This window comes from Myotis davidii, unplaced genomic scaffold (genome assembly GCF_000327345.1).
Source record: "Myotis davidii unplaced genomic scaffold, ASM32734v1 scaffold159, whole genome shotgun sequence".
Taxonomy (NCBI): Eukaryota; Metazoa; Chordata; class Mammalia; order Chiroptera; family Vespertilionidae; genus Myotis; species Myotis davidii.
The window spans coordinates 4,225,196-4,231,743 of record NW_006291231.1 but is presented as its reverse complement, the minus strand read 5'-3'; the positions used below and the strand labels follow the sequence as shown (position 1 = coordinate 4,231,743).

General features: G+C 38.2%; 1 pseudogene across 1 annotated transcript; it reads left to right on the top strand.

Annotated features, from left to right (window-relative positions):
- The first annotated feature begins 5,704 nt into the window (after positions 1–5,704).
- On the top strand, positions 5,705–6,112 carry LOC102755936 (annotated as a pseudogene). The gene has a single exon (XR_001513970.1). The product of XR_001513970.1 is annotated as a thymosin beta-4 pseudogene (transcript).
- The last annotated feature ends 436 nt before the right edge of the window (positions 6,113–6,548 follow it).

Genomic DNA, 6,548 nt, shown 5'->3' with positions numbered 1-6,548 from the left:
GCTGTGACACTCAACCACTGAGCCATGCAGGCTAAACATTTTTATCATTTTTAGTCCATGTATTTTGAAGCCACAATCTGATGATTACAACATGTAGACCCTTTGTGGATCTGTTTCTATTGACTATTTTCTCTCTTGACCATTTTCTTGTCTTGTAATATATGCCTGACATTTTAATAAGAGAAGAGTAGAATCTAAAGCAAATAATATTTACCTCCAAGAAAGCTACAGCTTCCTTTTCTGTCAGTCTACTACAGGTGAGTGAAAATGACTAAGTTAGCTGGGTCTGGACTTTGCTGCTGCTTTAGTTTCACTCATTACACCACTGGCTTGAAATATTTTGAAGGGGGGATTAAAACTTTCTTATCAATAGGAACGGAGCACTGACAACATTCCAGAAATCTGTCTATGCTTCACAGCCAATCCACCAGCTTTCAGAGTTGTTGAGATTGTCACCATATTTCACTGCTCAGTTATAGGATGTTGGGGTTTCTCTCTCGACTCTCTTTACTCTCTAGTCTTAACACCAAATACTTTCTGTACCTTAGGAGATAGTTACAAACTATCTCCAACTCCTCTATTCTTTAGATAGGTAATGTCTATACACTCACAAAGAGCCTTAGTGCCATAAAGTGGTGCCTCTTAGCTCTCCTACCCACTCTCAGGATTCAATAATAAAAGCCTGGAGTTCCCGGGCAGAGAGAGTGTTCTCTGAGCTCTCCTTATGGGCCCATGATCTTTTGTATATTAAAGTCTAGATTTCACAAAGAGGTTCATACTAGCTGCTTAATTAATATTTATCCTAGTAGTATGCATCTCAAGATTTTTATTTCAAAATAGCATAACATTACTATTTTAGAAGAAATCTGTTTTCAAAAATCATGTAATCCATAAAAAGACAGTTTGATAGTACACAGTCCAATTGAAACTAGTTTTATTAAGTGGAGTAGAATGCATTAAATATCTTTATGTTAAATACTCTAACTTTATAGCTTAGATAGCTTCTTGGTCTAGTGGAACTCTGTCACAATGTGATTCTGGGTTGTATCCTTTGCTTCTTCATCGCTTACTAATGAACCTTGGGAGTATCATGTGACTTTGATGCTTCAATTTTCTCAGTCTGTTCATTGGCCATTCCAGGGAGAAAAGTGAGAATTAATAAGTCTCTAAAGTACTTTGAAAACTTTTCAATAGTACTATATAACTCTAAGCAGTCATTACTATAGACATTTTCTATTTCTAAAATTATTTTTATAATAAAAAAATTCATAATAGTCTTTTCAGTTGAATAGTATTCATGACCATACCGATGAGGGCTAACTAATGATTCATGGATCTATCTTCTTAATTTCTAAACAAAACATTAATAAAATGCAAAGGCTCATTTCGATTTTGAAATGTAAGGATACCTACACCCAGGGGTCTGCCTACAGCTTTTAAAATCTTGGAAAGAAAATGCAGTTTATAGAATTCTTGCTGGATGTAATAGTCCACTTGAATTAATAGCAGTCCATGGAATTGAACTTGCAATTGTGCCCCATTCTGATTGAAGGAAAAGAAAAAATATCTCTGTCATCATGGAAAATGTAGTGTGGCAGGTGGTCATAATACATGATAAGGGCTCTGTTCCCTTTGATGACACAATTATTAGAGTGCTTGTATCCCAACACAATAGGACCATTGAGTAGGCTCTTTTCCATAAGCCTTTGTAAGTATTCCAAGGGGAAAAATTAAGCTCCAAATGGACATATCCATTAATGAATCACCTTAAAAAAAAGCTACTTTAGAGGTAGGACATTTAAAACTATGGTAACAGTGAAATTAAACTTGCAAAGAGTATTTACGGTCCCTTCCACCAAGGCCAAGAGTCTACAGTGGCTACTTGAACACACTATGCTATGTGTAGAGAATAGTAACTTTACCTAAAAATCAGGGCCCGTGCTGTGTGGCCATTCACCACATTGTTCATCTTCACCCTACGGGCATTTTACTAATCTTTGTCAGCAGTGAGGCTTCTTTTGAATTCTGCTGTGTAGTGGCTTAATGATAAATAAGCATATTTTTAAAAGTCATGTGAATCTTTTATATTCAAAGCGGCATTTTATAGTTGCAAGAACCTTAACATTTTGTTAAATCATTAAAAACTCTTCATATTCTCCAATAAAAAATGCACTAGATCAGAGGTCTCCAAACTGTTAGGACACACTTCCATTAGTAAAAGGATGTTGAGCAAAATTCCCCAATACCTACATATTTATAAATTATACGCATGTACTATCATTAACTAGTAACTAGCCGACTATACATTTAGGGTTATAGCCATCCTTAATGATGATATGCCTTCACCTGTATTGGAAAAAATCCTCTCAATAACTTCAATTTTGTCGTCTAACTACTTGTCAGATATTTTTACTCTTGGCTTACTTTTTTTTTCATGAACACTGGCTTCTGTTGAGCTTATGTGCAAAATAATGGTGACAGCTCTGCCGATGTCTGGTTGTTTGCTTGTGCTTGCATTATGAGCTAGACCTTGACTCTGTGGGTTTTCTGCCAGGATCCTGTGAAGTTACCTGTACTTTTCAATGAAGAATGGTCTGGTATTGAAGTGGATAGTATCATGCACAGACTTCCTAAACCAGGCACACATGCACTATGATATGCTGAATATTTGCATAACATATGTGATATAGGACACTGTGAATACAAACTGAATAAGAGGTCCTAGTTCATTTTACATGCTATGTATTAGGGGAAAAAATGTCTTGTTTTTAGATAAAAAGAAGGAAATCCTAATACTTTCTGTATTTCTTCTTCCTTACCCAGTGGGTTGTGTACCTCCCCACCACCACCTTTGGAGCCCACTAGCTTAAGTGACTCATATTTGGAAATAGAAAAATAGAACATGATTAATGGAAAAGGGAAGTACTATTATTAATCTGCAAATACATCATGCTCTGAGTAAAAATCAAATTGAAAATCAAGAAAGGATGACAGCACAGTCAAGAATCAAATGATATTAATTTGTGGTGATCTTTAAAGAGGTAATTTTTTTTCCACAAAAGAAGGAACCAGAGTAACAGGATAGGGAGCGGTGACCCCAGGAGCACCTACGCAGCATGCAGGACAGTGACGTGGGCTGGCAGGGCAAGTACATAAAAGATGAAGAGGGTAAAACAAGTCTGCCGAAGAGAAGACATTTTGGTAAAAATCAGAGTTCGAAACTCAGTGGAAATTAAACTGGGGAAGGAGAGATATATTCTAATTATAGGGGGGCCTAAGAATATGCCTTCATTGTCATGATAGAGTTATAATAAGAGACAAGTTATTACGCTCCTCAAATACTGCCTTTAGCATTTATATCATAGGTAAGATCAAGTCATCATCTGTTGGCGCATTTAATTATAGTGACTCAGTGACACCACTTTCTCACTTCTTATCCTTGTCTCTGTCTCAAGAAACAGGTCCCTCTCCCCCTCTAAATCTCAGAGCTCCTTTGTGCCACCCTGCTCCTCTCCTCCCAGTACCATCAAGACCTTAATTCTCAATTAAGCCTCGAGGCATCTTCAATGCCTCCTCACAGCTTTCATCCCATGCCTTCAAACAAGAATGCTCTCTGCTCTCACAGAAAATGACCCAGCTGCCCCCTCTAGCTACTGCTATAATTTTTCCCCTTTTACTGTCAAACTTTTCAAATAAGGAGCCTATATCTGCTGCCTCCATTTTCTTTGCCATACCCTCAAATCAGGCTTCTGTTCTTATTGCTTTGCAAAAAAAGAATTTCCCATGGTTCTTATCCAGTCATTACTGCGCCCTATTTATGTTTCATAGCTGTCTCCTATCACCTCTCTCCCTCCCCCCCCCTTTTTTTTTTGCTGCTATACCTCTAGTCTGGCCTTTTCTGTTTCCTACCTCTAATCCTGATTCCCTCCCTCCTGTCCAGGATCTTCACTAACCCATTATGACACTTCTCTGTTCGTAGTAGCAATGTTCTCTACTTTAAGACACTGAACATTTAATTTCTCATCCTGACTTTTAAGTTTCTCCTATTTTCCCATCCCCACTTATCAAATCATTATTTATTACAACAGAAAGGGCTAAATAAATATTTGTTGAGTGACTGAATAAATGAATGAACATGGATTCTATGCTGTCCTGGGCAAGAGGTATCTTCGTTGTTCTATCAAGACCACAGTTCCCTTCTATCTTTATTATGTTGATAAACTATAGACAACTGGGTTTGGGGTATCTGCAAACAAGAACAATGTTCATGAACATACACACTAGAGGAGAGTTTCAAGAAATAGGTTGTAATACTTAAAGTTAAAAGTTATAAAACCTAGGCATTTGGGGATGATCTTACCTTCTTCTGTTTCCACCTATGATAAATTCCAGCCTTTGTTCTTGGGTTGCCTGAAGCCTGGTATGTGTTAAAGCCTTTCAATTAACTAGGGAATATATTTAAGCTTTTCTCTAAGAGTGTCATTCACTACCTTCTCTTTCCAAGTGCTTGCCAATCGATAGCAGCAGAGATGAACTCAAAGTCATGAATAAGGTGATTATGTGGCTTTTGTGCTTGCCTGCCTATGTGGCTTCCCTCCAGGGAAAACTTGACATGCCTGAGGTTCCTGCTTTCTTTGCCACATCATATCCCTGAGTTTTGATTTGACTGATTTACTAGAGAATAAAATCATATAGACCTCCCTACTTTCTCCTAACAGCTTATTCTTGATGTAAGTCTAGCAGAAAGTGAAATCTGTTGACAAGCCTTCCTTTCTGGTTAGAAGCTGTAGTCAGCCAGTTTGAGAGCTAGTAGTAGTGATTCTTTTTATGAAAAACCAAACACTCTTTAACAACAAAGGATAAAATACATGATATATCCTAGTAAAAATAATTATATAATATAATTACATGATTCTCCAATTTTACAATCCCTTTCTGTTCCAGGAAGCCTTCTATAATTATTATAACTTTGCTGATGTCCTTTCCCTCTGGACTTTTACGGAAATTAAATTTTGCACTGAATTATATGTGTATCATTTTTTGTTTGTTGTTTTCAACCACCTGTGCCTCTGAGGGTGAGGACCAAATATTTTAGTTTAGATCACCACCATATTGCACACTGTAAAATATTTAGTAGTTAATTAGCACTCATGTGTCTACTGAGCAATTAAAGATGGCCAGGGGGTGGGAAGGAGTGTGGAAGGTAATTACCAAAGTACTGACTGAATGTATTAGTCAGGGACTTACAAAATGCAAGTAACACAGATCTAAACCAAACTTCTTTTATTCCTTCTGTCCTTCCACAAATACTTATAGAACACCTACTATGTGGAGTATATCAGTGCACAAAATAGAGTAAGATTCCTTTGAGGAGTTTGCATTGAAGTACAGTGAAATAAATATCACACAATAGCCCTGGCCAGTTTGACTCAGTTGAAGTATCGCCCATGAACTGAAGGGTCTGGAGTTTGATTCTGGTTAAGGGCAGCAGTCTAGATCCCTAGCCCTGGTTGGGGCTTGTGAGGGAGGTAACCAGTCCATGTGTCCCTCTCACATCGATGTTTCTCTCTCTGTCTCTCCCCTTGCCTTCCACTCTCGCTGGAGATCAGTGGAAAGGTATCCTCTGGTGACAATTTAAAAAATTACACCGCAGACTCGGCGGCGGTCACTGAGCAGATCGGACTTCCCTCGTTAGCGCACCTCGCTCAGCTTCCTCTGCACCCATGTCTGACAAACCCCATATGGCTGAGATTGAGAAAGTCGGTAAGTCGAAATTGAAGAAGACAGAAACGCGAGAGAAAAATCCTTCAAAAGAAATGATTGAGCAGGAGAAGCAAGCAGGCAAATCGTAATGAGGCACGCGCCGCCAATATGCACTGTACATCCCACAAGCATTGCCTTCTTATTTTACTTCTTTTAGCTGTTTAACTTTGTAAGATGCAAAGAGGTTGGATCAGTTGAAGTGACTGTGCTGCCCCTTTGCACATCAGAACTACTGACAACGAAGGCCGCACCTGCCGCTCCCATCTGCCTGGCTGGCTGGCGGGGAGCGCGGAGAACTTGCATGTTGGTGAAGGAACGAGCTGGGTGGGACGAGGGTGAAATCTAGAGTAAAAACCAAGCTGGTCCAAGGGGTCCTGCGGGCTGTAAAATGCAGTTTAATCAGAGTGTCATTTTTTTTTGTTCAAATTATTTTAATTATTGGAATGCACATTTTTAAAATATGCAAATAAAAAGTTTTAAGACCTGATCAGGGTAAATGGTTTAGAGAGCTAGTGGGAGAAGCTTATATGCCCATATATGTATAGCACAAACATATTCTGGGAAACAATGCCTTAAATGCTAGTTTATTACAATTGGATCAGTTTGCCAAAAGTAAAGCATCATTGTCATTCACAATTATGGGAAAAAAAGTTATGGATGCATTTTTCCAACAGTGATTTTCTAAGAAGCACAAGTTCACTTTACGAGCTCAAAGATGGTGCTGTTATTAAATTTAAGCCAATGTACAGTTCTGACCATTTTTAAATACCTTTATTCCCACAGAA